Source organism: Anomalospiza imberbis, chromosome 1 (assembly GCF_031753505.1).
Source record: "Anomalospiza imberbis isolate Cuckoo-Finch-1a 21T00152 chromosome 1, ASM3175350v1, whole genome shotgun sequence".
Lineage (NCBI taxonomy): Eukaryota > Metazoa > Chordata > Aves > Passeriformes > Viduidae > Anomalospiza > Anomalospiza imberbis.
This window is the reverse complement of record NC_089681.1, coordinates 31,451,801-31,470,824: the sequence shown is the minus strand read 5'-3', so window position 1 is coordinate 31,470,824 and position 19,024 is coordinate 31,451,801. Positions and strand designations below refer to the sequence as shown.

At 38.1% G+C, this 19,024-nt stretch overlaps 2 long non-coding RNA genes across 2 annotated transcripts; both read left to right on the top strand.

Moving 5' to 3' along the window:
• Positions 1 to 361: 361 nt before the first annotated feature.
• Positions 362 to 14,101, top strand: LOC137477262 (uncharacterized). The gene is made up of 3 exons (XR_011000917.1): positions 362 to 516; positions 8,910 to 9,113; positions 13,646 to 14,101. It is a non-coding gene; the product is annotated as an uncharacterized lncRNA (long non-coding RNA).
• A 2,291-nt stretch (positions 14,102 to 16,392) lies between these two features.
• On the top strand, positions 16,393 to 18,496 carry LOC137477234 (uncharacterized). The gene is made up of 2 exons (XR_011000897.1): positions 16,393 to 17,083; positions 18,208 to 18,496. It is a non-coding gene; the product is annotated as an uncharacterized lncRNA (long non-coding RNA).
• The last annotated feature ends 528 nt before the right edge of the window (positions 18,497 to 19,024 follow it).

Here is a 19,024-nt window from a genome sequence, read left to right as displayed (position 1 = left end):
GAAGGCTTTGAGGTGACCTAATTTCAGCTTTCCAGTACTTAAAGGGGACTTATAAAAAAGAGGAAGAGACTTTTTATAAGAGCATGTAGTGATATGACTGGGGGTAATGGCTTTAATCTGAAAGAAATTAGGTTTTGATCAGATATCAGGAAAAAATTCTATGAGGTAGTGAAGCACTGGAACAGGGTGCCCAGAGAATTTGTGGATGGCCCATCCCTGGAGGTGTTCAAGGCCAGGCTGGAGGGGGCTCTGAGCAACCTGCAACCAGTTCCAGGTGTCCCTGCCCATGGCAGGGAGGTTGGAACTAGATGACCTTCAAGATCCCCTTCCAACTCAAACCATTCTATGGTTCTGCCATTCTATGATAAGGGGAAAATGGTCTCTAAGGAAACCTGTGGAGTGCATATGCAGTACAAGTAAGGTGTAGAATTCTGTTCAGAGTTCACCTTCTCATAACTGTGGCCTGTCTGATGTTGACAGGAAAAATCCCTCGGAAGCAGCCACAAGAGGGAGCAGGTACAGTGCTATGAAAACACAGGCAGCAGCTCTGCAGAGAGTTCTCTTGAATTCCCTGTCAACGCAAAGTAGTTTCCCCAGTAAAACCTCATGACAAATGTCTGCTGTTACATCTTCCCCCCTTTTTCTTTCTATCATGGAATAGCTCTCTATTTGAGATACATTCACTATTTCCTATTTTTTTTCTAAAATTCTTCCTGGAATTAGAATTACTGTCTTTGAAATAGTTTCTGTGTACTGGTAAAAATAGATGGGGTTCTTCTGGATGAATAATATGTTTTCTATGGTGGTAAAGAAGGCAGTGAGCAATAATTTACTGGATAATTAAAAAAAATTGAGAGAAACAGAGAAATATTAATTTCCAGTGTTAGTTGAAATATATATTCAACATGGAAGAAAAAACCAATATTTAGAGCTATGATTTCACTAATGAACTTATTTATAGCAAATAAGCAGAAGCAATGATGAGAAGCTCATTATTTCCTTTTAATTTCAGGTTTGTCCTTCTAAGCATGAGTAATACAAGTGTTTTAGTGGTTTGTCTTCTATGCTTTCTCTGAGATTAGGGCATCATTCCACAGCAAAACTCAGAGTCGACCTCATGAAAAGTTACAAAGTAACAGAAGTAGGCTTGAGAGAAAACTACGTGAAAAAATTCAAAGGTATTATGAAGGAAATTCAAAAATAAACTGGTTTCCTCCATGTTCTCACTGTACTCTCACTGAAGTATTTATGTGTTTAATACTGAAGGGTTCAGTGGAGCCCTGAGAGAAGAACTGCTAAAGCAATCTCCTGCATATGCAGCATGGCTTGCTGCTCACAAGCATAGAAACCCTGCTCGGTGCTGCAGCATAGGAGGGGACACAAGGGCATATATGCATTGGTACAGCTCCCGGGGAAAGCTCATGTTATGATTTACTACAAAACCAAATCTTTACAAAGCTGTTAGTGTCATTTGTGTACACGTTATAGCACATCTATACTGTCCGTCATACCAATCCATTTCAAATACTTTACAGACGTCTGTGTGTAACTTTTATGAAGAATTATTCATAATACTTTTGTTGACATTACAATGTGTCACTGAATGACAAAATGTAGGATAGCCATGAGACTACAACCTCACTCCATGTCAAAGGTTTGATTTAGCAAAGAAGTTAGCGACATTTTCCAGGTACTTAAAATGTAGTTTTTTGTCTTTGGATAGATGAACTGGAAAACTGTTTGTTTAGTAGAAAAATACTGATGAAAATGAACAAACTTAGGTTTTGCTTTCATAACTTCTATGATTTATCAGTATAAGCATCTAAATTATTTAACAAGACTGTTGTAAAAAAAATATATTGGTTCTTGTAAAGTCTATCAATAAATTCAACTGATTCTGTTTCTTTCAGTAACTGCCATGAAGAGGAAGCTAAGGCTCCATAGTATGGAAATCCCAAAACCCAGACATGAATTTGCTAGACTTGCTAACAAGACTGTAGTCTCCCATATTACTGTTACCTATCTCAGTGCACTGCCATAAGCAGATCTACTTAACATCTAAACACCACCATTACAGAGGCTTTCAAACTTGAAGTACTTGTTTCTTTATATAATTTCTAGAAGTGACCAGGCTATTCTCAGCCACCCAGTTAACCTAATGTAAACTTACTGCACACTGTTTTCCTTTTACAGAAGCCATTTTTATGGCCTCTTGATGATCACTTTTTGATTTGGCCTTAAAACTGATCTTGCCATCCAGAAACCTTGTATTACCAAAAGAAAAACAAACAAACAAACAAAAAAAACCTAAAAATAATACCAAAGTATTATGTTCAATTTCCAGTTGTTAAAATTTTATCTCTTTACCCTAATGCATGACAAAACTTTCTAAGAGACATTGCTCTGCCTAGAGCTGCACTTAAGAGTATCATGTGCAAATCTGTAAGCAAAGTAAATTCATGAGTTGCTTCTTAAATGCCATCAATTTTGTGTATTCCTTTTCACATGTGAAAAATGGGTTACAAATTGTACGAGCCCAGACTGGGCAAACCTTTTCTATTCTGATTCATTTGCATTTTATGTTCCCTTTGGACAAGAACAAAAAAAGCACAGGAAAGGTGGCACTCTCTGCCCTGAGCCAATTTATTCTCATTATAGAAATCTTCCAAGAGAGGGAAATATTATGTGCCATGTCAGGGAATATGTAGAAAGAGAGCACCTTACATAAAGAAATGTGTATCAGAATCATCTCTAACTGTCCTCTGGATGACTATAGAAACAGCCCTGTTACCCTGCTGCTGCTATATAATTTTTATATATGTTATTGTCAGTCAGGAGAAAGATAATGCTGAGTACTCTGAGGTACTAGAATTACTTTCTGAGCATTTCACATAGATTTTGTTGCTATTTGTTTTTATTCTGAATTTCCTGTTCAATTTAGTGCTTTGGCATCTTAGTGCATCGAACCCTGGGGTGCCTCCAGGCTATATCCTTAGCCCATTCTGCACAAGAAATTAAATGAAATGAAGAAAATGATTGCTCTCAGCCAGCTTGTGCTATCTGGGAAATGGGATTTCCACTACCCCGCTGGTATGAAAGATGAAAACAAAAGGTTGACCAATATGAAAGCTAAAGCTTGAATATATTTTCAGCTCAACTCTTTTTGTGGAACAAAATGTTCTTTCAGAATTTCTTCTACATATTGACTTATCTGAGTAAACAGCCCTTAGTTAATAATGCAGAACACATGGTCCTGTTTTGATAAGCACATCCCCAGGGATTTATGCCATTCAGTTTGAACAGAGCTACTAGTCATATATTTTTGTACCAAAACCTGGGCAGCTCATGTTAATTTATGGTCAACAAAGACTTTTTGAGTCCTTTGCTAATCACTACTGAAATGAAATGTGAAGTATAGTGATTTTAAGGGCTCTATGAAGTCTACCCTATCAGATAATGTTTAAAACTGTCATTCAGGTTTGGGGATGGAAATAAGAAAGTCAGAACAATGCTCTGGATCTCATTTGGGTAAAAGGGCAGAGTGCACTGGGTCCATTTCAATTTCATGCTCCTTAGTACCAAGATGCTTATCAGAATGTCTTAGCCTGGAGATGGGAGTTGTATGTTCTTTGGAAGCAGAAAGAAATGTTAGTTGTACAACACTTCCTGGGCTAGCTAAAAAGTGGAGATAAAGGGTGTGGCTGCCATAAAATAGTCCAATTCTATTTAAAGTGAAGTTACATGCAGTAACTAGTAAAATGGGCTGTGGCTAATTCAGCGTATTCCAAGATTCTGCCTGAAATCATCCAAGATTTCACAGCTGATGGACAATGCACCTGATTCAATGCCACTGTGTCATTGCAAATCATTGCCTTAGAAATGTGATTAAAGGATGCCTATTTTTCACATGCACAGGAAAATTCTAGTAGAAGGTGCTAGAGGTGAAGCATTTAAAGTCAAAGAAATATTCACATTTCTGTTGCAACTGAAAACTCTTAAAGAAAACACATTTGCTATATCAAAAACAATCCACAAATTACTACATGTTCCAATACAAACTGTGTTCTATTGCTGTGAGCTTTTGTCTAAGTGACACTGAACAAAATAGAAATACAAATCCCTCTAGCTTAACTCCTGGTTATGAAAATAACTTTTCTTTTTCTCTGATAAATGGGAAGCAAAAAAACATGAGCAGGTGATGAAATGGAATGAATAGTAGAAGGAAAGGTGTCAATTTAAAAATAAAAATAAAAGTGGGACCATGTGGAGAGTGGCAACAGCAATAATTATTTGTATAACAGAGCTTATCTATCTTGCTGTGCAGGAATACAAGGTTTCAGAATCTTTCTGTTAGAAGAGAAATTCTCCCATAATTCTCACTTTAGTGGTCATCACTGTGGCACCCCTCCCCCAACCCCCCCCCCAAAAAAAAAACATTCTGATCCATATATTCCTATTTTTTCCCAAATATTAGGTATTACTTTTATTTATTTTCCCTTTCTCATAATGATTAATAATGTTCTTCAAAGAAAAGTTCCATGGAAATCAGTGGATGTAATTCTAATATACTTACTTGAGTTCATCTGGGAAAATAAATTGCAAATCAACATCAAGAAAAAATCAGAATACTATATAATCTTCAGGTTTTCATTCATTGCAAGCTCTAATTGCACAGTCTGTCTCTTTTTTCTCACAAAAAATTGAACTATTTTTCTTTTGCAGTTTGGGGGTATGATTAGTCCATCTAAGCTCTGATAACACAAATGCATTTTCAATCTGCAGATAATTTTCTAGGAGAAAAATTAGAACCTATTCTTAAGCTTCAGCTTTTCACAACTGAACTGATTTAGAATCATTTTGAGTGTAAAATACATCATATTACTTCTGTTGGGAAAATAAATGAATTCTTATTATTGTAACATTAACAGTAACCAAAAAGGTTCAAAATAATGTTAAGGACATTTCAGTTGAAGAATTCAAATTTTCACACTAACCCTGTAATTCCTGTTTCACAGCAGTTTTAATAAACAGTTTTCTTCCTTATACTGTGCTCTTCTGTACCTACTGTGAGAGACAATAGACATCTGGGACTGAAATGAACACTAAGCTGCGGGTCAGCTTGTATATGCTGATTCTCAGGATTATAACAAGAACTATTCCTGAATTTCAGATTGAAATACCCACTGAGATCTCATAAAGAACTATTTAAAGCCTCCACAATAACTTTGCAACAAAAAGGTCAAATAAGAATTGCAAGCAGAGAAGCTGCAGGAGATCAGCAATGAGATTGAAAGTAAGGAAACTGAAACAAGCCAAAGACAACAAGCGTGTTATCAGCCTCCCATCTACTCTGAGAGATTTGATAACAACTTTTAAGGTCCTCTGCCTGGCATGCAACTCCGCTCCTTGACATCTATAGGCTGTATATGTTTAGATGATTCAAGGTTAAAGCAAACATTCTGCCATGAAAATACATTTGCTGCTGGTTTTGGTTATCAAAATTATTATTAATTGATAGTGCTTAATAGACTCTGTTCACAGAAGCACTGCAAATCCAGATTTGACCAAACAGCCAAATCTTTTAGGAGGTGTGCAGCCTCCTTACTTCATTCACCTGCCTGCTGCTAAAGTGTGATGCACTGAGGCACTCACCCCTGCCTTGTCTTTGTGCGGGTGCTGCACTGTCCCTTTCTGCTGTTTTCATTCAGTGGCAGCTGACAGATGACACAGACAGATTCACACACATGCAAGGCCAAATAAAGACCAGATGGTCTTTACAAACTCCGTTTAAAGAGAAGCAAGAAGTTCCTGTGAGGTATTAGGGAGGTGTACAATGCCACAGTACCAAGATGAGACAGCCATTATGTTTAAGTGTGTGGTGCACTGCTGCACCCACAGAATCACAGAATCACAGGAGAATGAGGTTGGAAGAAACCTCTAAGATCATCAAGTCCAACCTATGCCCTAACATCTCAACTAGACTATAGCACCAAGTGCCATGTCCCGTCTTTTTTTAAACACATCCAGAGATGGTGATTCTACCACCTCCCTGGGAGGACAATTCCAGTACTTTATTATTCTTTTGGTGAAAATTTTTATCCTAATATCCAACCTGTACCTTCCCTGATGTAGCTTGAGACTGTGTCCTCTTGTTCAGTCAGTTGCTGCCCGGTGGAAGAGACCGACCCCCACCTGCCTACAACCTCCCTTCAGGAAGTTGTAGAGAGCAATAAGGTCACCTCTAAGCCTCCTCTTCTCCAGGCTAAACAACCCCAGTTCCTTCAAACATTGCTCATACGGCTTGTGTTCCAAGTCCTTCACCAGCCTCGTTGCCCTCCTCTGGACGCACTCAAGCATCCATGTCCTTCCTGAACTGAGGGCCCAGAACTGGACACAGCACTCAAGGTGTGGCCTCATCAGCGCCGAGTACAGGGGAAGAATGACCTCCCTGCCCCTGCTGGCCACACAACTCCTAATGCAGGCCAGGATGCCGCTGGCCTTCTTGGCCACCAAGGCACACTGCTGGCTCATATTCAACCAGCTATCAACCAGCACCCCCAGGTCCCTTTCTGCCTGGACACTGTCCAGCCACACCATCCCCAGCTTGTAACGTTGTAGGGGATTTTTGTGGCCAAAATGTAGAACTCGGCACTTAGACTTACTAAACTTCATGCTGTTGGACTCTGCCCATCCATCCAACTGATCTAAGTCTCTCTGCAGAGCCCTCCTTCCTTCCAATAGATCAACACAAGCTCCCAGCTTAGTTTTGTCTTCAAATTTACTAATGAAGGACTCAATGCCCTCATCCATGTCATCTATAAAAATATTAAATAGAACTGGTCCCAGTACAGACCCCTGAGGGACACCACTGGTGACTGGCCACCAGCTGGATGCAGCACCGTTCACCACCACTCTCTGGGCCCGGCCATCCAGCCAGCTCCTAATCCAGTGAAGAGTGCTGCTGTCCAAGCCGTGGGCTGCCAGCTTCTCCAGGAGTATGATGTGGGAAGATATGAGCTCTCCTAAGGAGAGCTAATTCTCCCTGTGAAGATACAAGCTCTCTTTAGGAGCAATGCAAGGTTTGTTCTAGAAAAGAATTAAGAGCTGCTAGAGTTGGAATGACTAGAATTCATACTTAATGAATAAAAGGGTGCCACAAAAGCAAAATATTAATCCTGACTTCTGAGCTAATATTGCTGTATTTCATACTTTGTGCTTACATGCAGACAGTGAATGCAGTTTCAGCTAAAGCCTTAGAGTAGAGGTAAATTTTCTTTTATCAGTTTTAATTCCCTTAATGAACTAATTTAATATGTATTTGTGCAGTTTCCTCTATCCTACCCAGAATATCTGTATGTGGAAGACCATATTGCTCTAACTTACTGAGATGCAAAACCAAGCAAGACTTTTAACTTTATGGGCCATAGGGAAAGACATAGGTCATGATACTTATTGAAATAAACAATAAAATTAGTAAATTAATTTTGATTTTATTCAGGATGTAGGTTGGAGTGTTAGCAGCAGCTTTAGTAACTCGCTATTTAGGGGATCAAATATTTTTTTTTGATTTTCCATTATTACAACATGCAAAAGTTTAAAAGAGGGAAATTTTTTTGCAGTTCATATAAAATCTTAAACAGCAAAGTCCCTTTCATAAGCAATTACTGCTAATGCAATTTTACCAGAAGCCAGTAGGCTATGCTCATGCTCTGATTTTCCAGCTGAGACACACCTGGTCATCATTCACTCTCCATGCAAACCGAGGGGCTGCTTTGTTTCAGTGATTCACACAGTTCTGTAGAGCTTATCTCCACAATATGAAATGTTTACTTGTTCCAGAGAACACATTTCATAACATTTATTTCTAACACAATTCCCATCATCTATTTTCATAGAGACAGTGACTGGAAAGTACCGTGTCCTGACTATTATAATAGACATAATTATTGCTGGGATACTAAAAGCAAGCTGGCTTCCTCACTTCCAATTGTCCAAGCAAGCAAATTCTCCTTGGCCAAGATAATTAAGTTGTCTGTCAGCTTTATCACCTCAGTGACAGGCTCTCCTCATTTTAGCTGGTGTTTTTTAGGCTAGGTAGGAATTTCAAAGAACAGAAACCTCGCAAGCCATTGTAGAACATAATTTATATCTGTGTCATTTTCTGAATAAGTCCTAATCAATTTTTAAGATCATCTGTGCATGGAATCTTTCAAGAAAATTAACATGATTCAGCTAAGGATTTTATTTTTATTTTATTTTCATGTGCATGTGCTTAAACAATTTAAATATCATGGGGATGAATTCAAGTGTGAAGTAGCTAGAAGCAGGAATGTTGAAGGACACTATCCCTGAGTGCATGCATCTGTATAGTTCTAATACCCTTTAATTGACTTCACAATGGCAAGCAATTGATTCTAATTTTCCTTACTGTTTCCTTGCTTTCTTTAATGGTAAGAAACTCAGACTCATACCTGTGAATGAGTCTGTCAAATTTCCTTTACAAATTTTTATTCTTTTGCAGTAAGCTTTCAGGTGTCCTGAAGGAGGAATCAATTCTTATATACTTTTCTGAAAGACCATTTGATTGGATTTCTCCCTGAATGTTTTACTCTTTTCTGGGATTCGTGGAAAAGAATTTTGGTACTTCATGCTAACAGAGTTTATGAGAAAACATAAGGAATAATACAAATATGGCTGGTTTTGTGATTGAACGGTGAGGTGAGGTGGACTTGTAGTCTTACTTTCAACACCGTTTATGGTCTTCTTCAAAAATGAAAGTAAATAGAGCATAAGCTGAAGTCTTCACTCCTTGCAGGACTTCTGCCTTGAAAGCACTGAAAAAACCCCACAAACAATTTTGTAGTGCTGTGATACAAAAGAAAAAAACAGTGTCTGCATTTGTATTGCAGGATTGGTAATGCCAGTGCTGATGGTTCCCCTTAAGCCCTGTGCACTAAGAGGTTTGGCTCTGCTTGCCACTGACCTGCACCTCTATATCCTGGTTCTGAGAGATGGCACAACATGCATGATATCAGAGAAGAAGGGATTGAAGATAAGCTCTATTTTCTCACCCTATTCCCTTTCTCCTCTCAGCTCTTCCCTCTACAAGAACTGTGAGTAGAGCTTTTGTTTGTGTGAGATCAGTGACTGAAGGGCAGGGGTGTTGCAGGGGATTTCTTATGCTAACAGATGTAGAAGAGAGACTCAGTGTCACCTGGTCTTTGACATTCCTCTCCCAGATAGCTCACAGACCCAATTAGATCATTTGCACAGTAGGGACAAAAAAGTTTAGTGATAGCAAATTTTGGTATGGGTATTATATAGGATAAGAATTACATTCCCTATCACTCACATCAAAGAAAGGAAATGGAGGGGGTACACAGTTCCTGACAGATGCAGGTTGAGGGGAATGGGCAGTAAAGGAGATGAAGTGAGACAAAGCTGAGTCAGCACCAGGGGCAAGACCCATCTGCCAGTGGTAAGGATTATGTTGCAATGAGTCTGTTTCCCGGACTCAAGGGAAGTGTCTGGCAAAAGAGGGCACACTTCACACACTGGTGTCCTGTTGGGGCAGAAAAGCTGAGGTCTGCAAAAGGGCAAACCAGCATTGTATCCTTTCTCACATCATGAAATAACCACATAGGTTGCCTTTGAGAATTTGGGGAATTATTTATTTATTACCCTTTGAAGGACAGAAAGGAGTTCTGCCAGCATGTGCAGCACTGCTTGCCACCAGATTTAGGCTAAGCTAACCTGTGTTTATATCTCACAGGGGGACAGGTCTTTGACATGGGGGGAATTCCAACCTGTCTTGCTCCAGGGAGCTGAGACAGTCCAAAAACATTACATCACCTCTCTGGGTTGCTGTCTGCTAGAAGTACAGCGTTGTCTTTGTGATGTATCAGGATGCAGATTTATATTTAATGCATAATTTAAGGGGAAGAACAAGGCTAAGCAAATAAAGAATGATCCATGAACTGAAACATTCACAGCTGAGTGAGGAGCTCCTTGAAAAGCCTTCAGTATAAACCAGCAACATGGCTCAATCAGTACCTTTCCAGGCAATACTATCTAACAACTGGGTAAAAGGTTTCAATAACTGAGCACTGGCAGAGTATATTGACTGTTTGTCATTGCAGCAAGATGACTTCAAAAAACCCCGTGCTCATATCAGAACAAGCCACAAAATGCCAAGGAAATCAATAGGTCACTTACACACTGTTAGAGCCAGCAGTATTATGAGAGTCACACTGAACTGATGGTTATTAACCCTGCAAAATTAAAAACTCACTTGAGTTCAGCACTTTTGGAGCACCAAGGGACATAAACAACCCAAAGAAATGTTTATAGCAATTTAAGGATTTATAGTTGCCCTCCTGCTTGTCTGAAAGGTAGAGAGAGGAAAAACATCCTCTTAAAGATTATTGTTAGGTTGTTTATCATGAAAGTTTTAAAAATTATTTACAATAACCTATCCTTTTTAATTATATTAGATTTCCTAGATTTTTAGGGATCACTAAAACCTAAAAGACTCACAGTTAAATGAGGCTACTCTATAGGACATGAAAAAGATGATGTTGAAGACAGCAATCTTAAAAATCTGAACCTCACTACTGTCTGTCAGTTTTACAGAGAGGAATGGTAGATATGAGTTCCAAAGTGTTGGACTGGAAATGCTATAAACTCTCTCTCCTCTCATTCCATTTAATGTACCTGTACAACTTCTCTGGGGAAACTGTCATGCTCAGTAGACACAAGTGCTAGAGATACATTGTGACATTCAGCTCTACATCACTTTCTCATTCAGTAAATTAACTTTCTACTCATTGCCAACCAATAAAACAAATTGCCATAAACTACCCCGCTCCAGCTGTCCCGGAACCTAAGAGGGGTTAGTGCTATGACTAGGAACAGCTGGCTGAACTAAACTTGGGCACAGTAAAAGCAATATTGATAGGCAGAGGAAAACATTTTGGACAAATAACCAACACAGTAATAAAATTTTTGCTTGAGGGACAGCTGCTCTCATTTCTTAAGGTGGCAGGCAGCCTCAGTGTGGTTCTGCATTTCTCATTACACCATATGACAAGAAACACCATAAAAGTCTTCTTTCATTTATGACCAGTGAGATTGGAACTTCTCCTGGCAGAATCTGACCTGGCCACAGTTATTAAAACTTCTGTGGCTTGATTTGCAATTAACTGAATTTGAATGCACTGCTCTGAAATGAATGTGATTGGCCTCAGACAATCAGATTTCCCACAAGCAAAACTCTGTATGAAATCACACAGATATCACAAGGATCCACAGATTTAAGACCACTCAGTGTTTGTTTTTTTTTTTAATAAAACTCTTCAAATGTTTTTTCAAACCATTACAACTTTTAACATCCATATAATATCTTATGGCGAGGAGTTCCACAGTTTAAAGAGTGTTATTTGAAGCAGTCTTACCCTTTTACTTATTTTGAGCTTCTCTTTTATTGTTTCTTTCAGTGTACCTAGGTTTTGTAATGTATAAGACAGTGTTTTGTTGCCCTCTATTCAACTTTTTAATGCTACTTATGATTTTGCATAATTTTATAAGTTCTCCCTCATATCTTTACAGGATGGAGAGATGCAGTATGTTTGTTGACCCTTTTTATGAAAAACTCACACCATAATTTTTTCCCCTATTTTCCCATGTCTGTTCCAGTTCTACTATATATTTTGTTTTGCAATGGGATGACTGGAATTATACCAGCTCTTCAAGATGTGAGCTCCCCATGGATTTGTAAAGTGTTTCAATAATGTTCTCTGCTTTATTCTCTATTTCTTCTCTAATAATTTTCAACACTCGATTTGCTTCTTCACAACCTCTGAGCACTGAACTGATGTTTTCCTAGAATATGTGTTATAATCACATGGTCTCTCCTAAATGGTAATGATCAGTGCAGAGCATATCAAAGAAAGTTTTTATTTCAGTGAACACAAGTTTTCCTTTCATGTCTTTACATGTTCAGTACAGCCAGACTTTTGATATTAATTTTTAAATTTAATTTTTAAAGTGAAAATGTCTAATGTTTTGATTTAGTGGAAATAATCACGATCTTCAGCCCCTTTAAGAAAAATCAACAATCTTTCATGGTGTAAAAGTAAACTAGTGAAAGTATGCCAGAGTAGAAAATGCAGTTTCTTCTCAGTGCAGTGACTATATTTCAGAAGAGTAGGCACTAGAACAAAAGGATTTCCAACCACCCACAGAAAAATCTAAGTCTGTGGTTTGGGTGGGTAATAAGAACTATCCAGCATTTCCATGTCAGCTTGCTGTTCATTGTGAAGCCTGAATTATTAAAAAAAAAAAAAAAAAAAAAACCCAAAACAAACCACAAAAAAACCTGCCAAAAAACAACAACAACAACAACAACAAAAAAAACCCCAAACAAACACCAAAAACCTTAGAAGAACAGAAGTTTGATAGATTGTCTTAACATCCACCACTGATCTGCTCTTTGGAAGTAAAACATCACCATGAGTTGAACAGTCTCTACACTAAACCTCTGACTCTTGCACCACAAGAATTTCTTGAGGGAAAAGAGACCATCTCATTAACTCACAGAGGTTTTGCTCTTACTTTCAGCACTCTATTCAGAGAAAATGTCATCAATCAGCTTTCTATTAATTTGGGTGGCTGTATCTTGGCAGCAACATTCAAATTACTCAGGGCTTACAATTTAGAAATATCCTCACCACTATATTGAATGGTGATTTATCATTACAGCAAGAAGATGTTAATTAGAGCAGAACTACAGGCTTCACAATTTAATCATATTTTAATGGGTTTTCAAGGCCTACTAAAAATATTTCCAAAAAATATTTGGTGACAGACTAATGTAATTAAACTGATGCCTCAGTTTTTCAAACTTTGAAGGGTCACCAGTTACAAGCAATGCTTCAAAATCAAATCTCATTTTATAACACTCTGTACCATAATTATGGATGAATAATGGAAATCGATACAAAGGCAGGAACAGAAGCTGTAGAAAATTATTCTGCTCAAATCATTCATTAGTGTAATCTTTTACGTAGAATGCAAAGATGAGCAACAGCTAAGATCTCTATTGCTTATATTTTTTTAAAGAAAACCTTTAATGAAGCTGCAACCAGAAATGTATTTTCATAACTGTGACCTGAGATATTGTATTTCTTTAAGTACATATCAAATTCAAACACAAGTCTTCTTGGCAGGATGAATAAGGCTCTCCTAATAAATCATCCATCCTTTCCACTCATGCATGAAATCAGTGTAACATGCATGAAAAAAGATAACAGATTATTATACTAAATCAAAAAGGAATAAGGTGTACTTATATTTTTAGGGAAATATGTTCATGTGGGATTGCTGTTTTATGGAATAAATTTCAGTCTGAGTGAAAGCAAAGAACAAGTTACGGTAACATGGCATTTGCTCTGACATCATAGCTAGCATACAAAAAGTGCCACGGGTGCCAGATCGTTGGACTACCAAATTTTGAAAATTTAAAAGGGGGGGGGGAGGGAAGGAAAGGAGTTGAAATACAAAAATGGTTTAAAAACAATAAGAAGTAAAGAGAAACACATTTTAAACTATTTTTGCTAATTACACGGTTGTCCCTGTCACTTAATAGGTTTGCGATCCACGGGGCTGCGCTGACACCTAGTGGTGCTGGCCTGGCTGCAGGAGGACCCTTGGGGGGATCGCCAGATGCTGGTTGTGCCCCCATCTTCATCTTCGAGAAATCCTCTCCAAAAGCTGCATGAAAAACTGTTGGAAAGGATGTGTTCACTACCATCGGCCACTCACTGGAGTGGCTTCATGTAGAACACGAGGATGTTTCCATATGGAAGAAAACAGAAGCTGGAAGAGATAATGGGAAAGCTCACCCGGAGAAGCGCAGTGATGCAGAAGGGACTACAAGCCAATAAGGAAGCCCATCAGTAGAACACAAAATGTTCTCTTTCAGATGGCCGCTTATTCATGCACACAGATCAAACAGCCTGAGCTCATCATCCTACAACAAAACCCAGCATTTCTCTGTAGTCACTATACCATAGTCCAATCTTATGTCTGAAGAAATTAAGAGAAAACTGTTGACCCAACCCAGGTATATCCTATTTAACTTGAAATGCCTCTCAGATACTTCACTGTGGCCAATGCAAATGAATAATGACTCTTCATTTTTACCAGGATGCAGTATATTTACACAGTGAGATGTATCTGCAGGTTTAAATCTGGAAGCTTTACTGAAATGTGCATTACATTCAGGATTTCACTATATTGAAAAGTTTAATGCTGCAAACCTTTAATAAGTTTCAAATATTTGAAAAAAAAAAAGCTTCAACTACTCTAACTTATCTTGTTTTCTTCTTTCCATTGAGTCTTGTCTAGAGGATCAATTACTTGGCATTTTCTGACATGATTTACCGGTTCAATAGCATTTGGTAAAATTACAAATGGATTATGGACAAAATCTAAGGACTCAGTAAATTTGAAGGTATCTTACCTATGAGTTATAGAGGGTCAAACCTGAGCATTTCATTTAGTAATTTAATGATGCTCTTTCAAATACTGATCCTTAAAAATACAGAGAGTCTGAATCTGTTCTCATTGATAATTACATATTCATCTAATCAGATGGAAGTACTGCATTGTACATGCTGGAATAGGTGAGACCAGAACTCTGCTTGATAAGAGCAACCAGAGGACAGATGACCTAATTAGAAAATTAGGTTTGGAGAAACTTGTCTACATACCATTGTTTGTAGATCTACATCTATATGCAAGGAACTCCACAATTACAGTAACATTTCCCTATATGTTATCAGAACACTACATAAGCTCACCATACAGCTTCTCTTCCGACAGGACATTATTGAGCAGACCTCCCTGGAGGCATACGTGTGGGTTATGAAGCCTGTGGTACGATTAGGCATGCTGAGGAAAAGAAAGGAATTTACAGGTGTATTGTACCCCTGAATCAAATCTGGGTGGATATATGTCATCCCTGTAAGGGCTTCTGAATACATCCAGTAATTTCAGCCAATTTTATAAATGAGTAAAATTGTCAACAACATTAATTTCATGCAAGTCTTCTGAAAATTAGAAGTTTTTAGGGCTTCCTCCCACCTCTCCCCAGTGGAGATACTGGCACATTTCTGCCCTGTTGATGCCTGTGTAAACTAAACAGGGCTGTCCAGCCCATGCAACCTGCCCAGCCAAATGTTGCCAGGAGGCAAGCAAGGATGTGAGGAGAGGGGGAGGCAGAGCAGAGAGTATGAAGAACCTTTGGGAGTAGGGGTAAAGAAGGTTGGAGTTGGCTGCTTGCAACTACAAGTTTTATAAAGCCTATTTGTTTCTGGAGAAACTCTTTTTGTTTTGTATGCAAGTGGTGGAATTGTCAGCGCCTACCACAGGCAATTTGTCATGGTTTAAAGCAGAAGAAATAACTACTGAGTAGAGCATAGGATAAGATGGGAAACTTGGGGCAGATACCTTGCTCTCACTCTAACTAGATAATATTTTAATGTCTTAGGAGCATGTCTTTCAGAGAAATCTTCAGATGTTGAAATATTTACTACCCTACATCAAGATCAGTTCTCAAATAGCTCATGTAAAATGATGGGTGGTTTATATTTATTCATTAAGGAATGGATCTCTGTAACAAGACAGTCTTTTAAGATTGATCAAATGTACTGCAGATTTGGTGGTTTAAGATGTTGAGAGTTCACTACTTCCAGACGTACTTTTAAGTTATGAAATTGCATATAAAATTTGGGGGTGGCTTGTTTTAGAACAAAAATATAAATTTGGGAGAAAAATTACCTCTATCAAGAAAAGTGATTAAAAATTATTTTTAACTATTGGAAGATTATAAAAGAAAAATCAGAGTGAATATATTTTTAAGCTAACAGGCCACATCTTGTAAGAAATAATGGGATATAAGGTGAAAGATTTTGATGTAAAGTAAGAATGCTTCCTAATCTTTCTTCTATTGTATGTTGTACTTGGGCAAAGTCATGAGAGCTGTGATGGGATAAAAAAGTGAAGAAAATATTTCTTTTGGTTTGTCAATGCTGAAAATATGTACACAATATTATAGCAGTTTCAACAATATTAATAACATCTGTGAATTAATTTCTAGATTTGTAGAATACATTCTTATACCTAAATGACCTGTTTGAATAACACACAATTTTACAAATTCTGCTCTCCTGTTCCTTTTTTTTTTCAATGTAAATTCAGCATTGTTAATGAAAATGTTACAGACATCACTTAAGCAGAGAAGGGACAATTAAAAGTAGCTATGTGTTTCATTTGATGATTTCTCTTTTGTTATTGTTGTCTTTAGGAGTGCATGGAGTGACTCTCCTTCTCCTGCCTTCTTTTGACTAACCTTTGCAGAATCTTCTGAAACACCAAAGAAGCAAATATATTGCTTTTTTCATGGACCATACCAACCTAATGTTCACTGAGATCACTTGAAAAACTCAGCATTGTAACTACTGAGGAAGAACAACTCAGATTTTTATGAGATGTGCAGAGGTGTACAGAAATGATACAAAGATGGACCAATGTCATGCCTGGAGTAATAACTTGGTCTTGAGCTATTTTACTACTGGAAGTACCTTTACATCACATGCAAAATACCAGTCCTGAAGACTGGTATAGTGCTCCAAACAACCCAATACTTTTTTTCCTAGCTAACATAAATTTGTAAATCTATTGTGGTCCTCTTCTAATAAATCCCCTTGTGCAGAGTGGAAATCCTGTTACACTTTTTTTGATCAGACCATCAGACAGAAGGGCGTATCTGGAAGCTGTTCTGCAGATAGGGTACATGTCTGTTCTGATTTCAACCAAATATGCTGTGAGTCAGCTACAGTTGTAAGGTTTTGGGTTTGGTGGGATGGGTTTTTGAAGGGGATGTCCACGGATTTTAGGCTTATCACCTTTCCCTTTTGTCCCTTCTTTACCATTGACTTGGAGCTCAGTCTGAAGGCATTGGATTGGAATACATAGTCTAGCAATGATACTCAGTGATCTGTTAAAATAAAGATTTCTGATGGTATGGAGATTCCTCGTTCTCTTTCCATTTTCTTTAAGCTACCTGATAAATTCTTTGAATATCTGTCTCAAGCTGCCAATAACCAGTACTCAGTTTGACTCCTGCTGTTTTCTGTGTATTTTTCTCACAGCAAAACACTCTGGCCATTGTGCAAGGGGCACTGCCATCCAAATAATGTCATATTTCTTCAGATAGTCCATGCCAAAATAATTTTAAGTTATACTTCAACTAAAGAATAAATAAACAGCCTGAAATTTCCTTCAGTAACTTGGTTCCTATAACTGCAAAAACACTTTCTGAAACAGCATTTGTAATTTTTTGTGACAACACGTTGTGGAAACTGTCCCTCATATGTTTCTAATAATATCTGAATTTTCAAGATATACTGGAATATGGTAATTTTCAAGATATTCTGCTTTGACTCCTTCACTAACTCATCTTACTGTTCTCACTCCTCAGCTGTACCCTAGCATGTGGTTTGCTGGTAGGAATGCTAACCAAAACAGATAGTCTGCAATACCCAGTCACAGGTACTGCTCACTCTGATATAGGAAGAGTATGCTAAAAAATCTGATTTTCAAAAGTAATTGGCTCACATGGTACAAATGAAATGTAGTGCTTTGCTTCCCCTGAGGTTCCTAAATGATCTCCAGAAATATTTAGTTCTTACTCCCAATATTAAGTACAGAGAACATTTGAAATCTTGATCACTTTTTCAAAATATGTTACAATGAATGTCATCCCTTTAAGACTAGGTCAGAATTCCTTAATAAAAACACCAAATTTCTTTAAATGTGACACCATGTAGCCTTTGTACTTAATCAGAATAAATCTGGAGAACAGTAAAGCACTATTCAGTAAGAGTAAAGACTGTTCATAATATTTTAGTGAATGTCCTAGGAGGGACTATAAAAAGTTTAAGAAGTCAAATAAAAAGTTTAGAATTCAAATAAAATTCTAGATAAAATTATTGAGGTTGTTCTATGAAAAAGCACATTATGATAATGCAGTTCTTAGACAATGATATAATGCTGATTTTTGGAATCAGGATTTTTATACTGATATTTATATTATATGGACACAAATACTTGTGGTTCTGTGGCTCTAGCAGCATTTTTCTCCAGTCTCTTCAGGTTCACTGTGTCTCAGACACGACTCATAACTTCTGGCATGTAGAAGTCCATCCAAGTGCCTTCAGGAGCTCCAGTCTTCTTCCATAGAGTAACTCCACAGGAATGGGTGTTCCTCTTTCCCATCCTTAACCACAGTTGAAGACATCTTTACATAACTTTATTCAAAACCTGAAAAGGAAACTCAGATTGTTCCTTGGCTTCCTGGAGGAGCAAGTTTGACATTTTCATGTCTATATTTAATTGAAATATTTACGCAGCAAAAATAAATCCTGAGTGTTTTCTGGAAATTTGCAATATTAGGGTTATACTGTTCTTGATTTTCCTTTATTTTTCTTATGACTCAAAGTAGCTAAGGTTATTCTATCTGGATATGCTGCTTGGTTGTATACAGCCCTTTGGCAGCCAATCGCTAGTGGTGTTTCTGAGGGCTCATTTCTGGGGCCAGTCCTGTTTAACATCTTTATCAATGATCTGGATGAGGGGATCAATGACACCCATATCCAGTTTGTAGATGACACCAGGCTGGTCTGATCTGCTGGAGAGCAGGAAGGCTCTGCAGAGGGATCTGAACAGGCTGAATCAATGGGCTCAGACCAGCTGTATGAGGTTCAACAAAACAAAGTGCTGGGTCCTGCCCTTGTGTCCCCACAACCGCAGGCAGCGCTACAGGCTGGGGGCAGAGTGGCTGCAAAGCTGCCCAGAGGAAAAGGACTTGGGGATGCTGCAACAGCAGCTGAACATGAGCCAGAAGTGCCCAGGTGGCCAAGAAGTCCAATGGCATCCTGGCCGGTATCAGTAATGGTGTGGC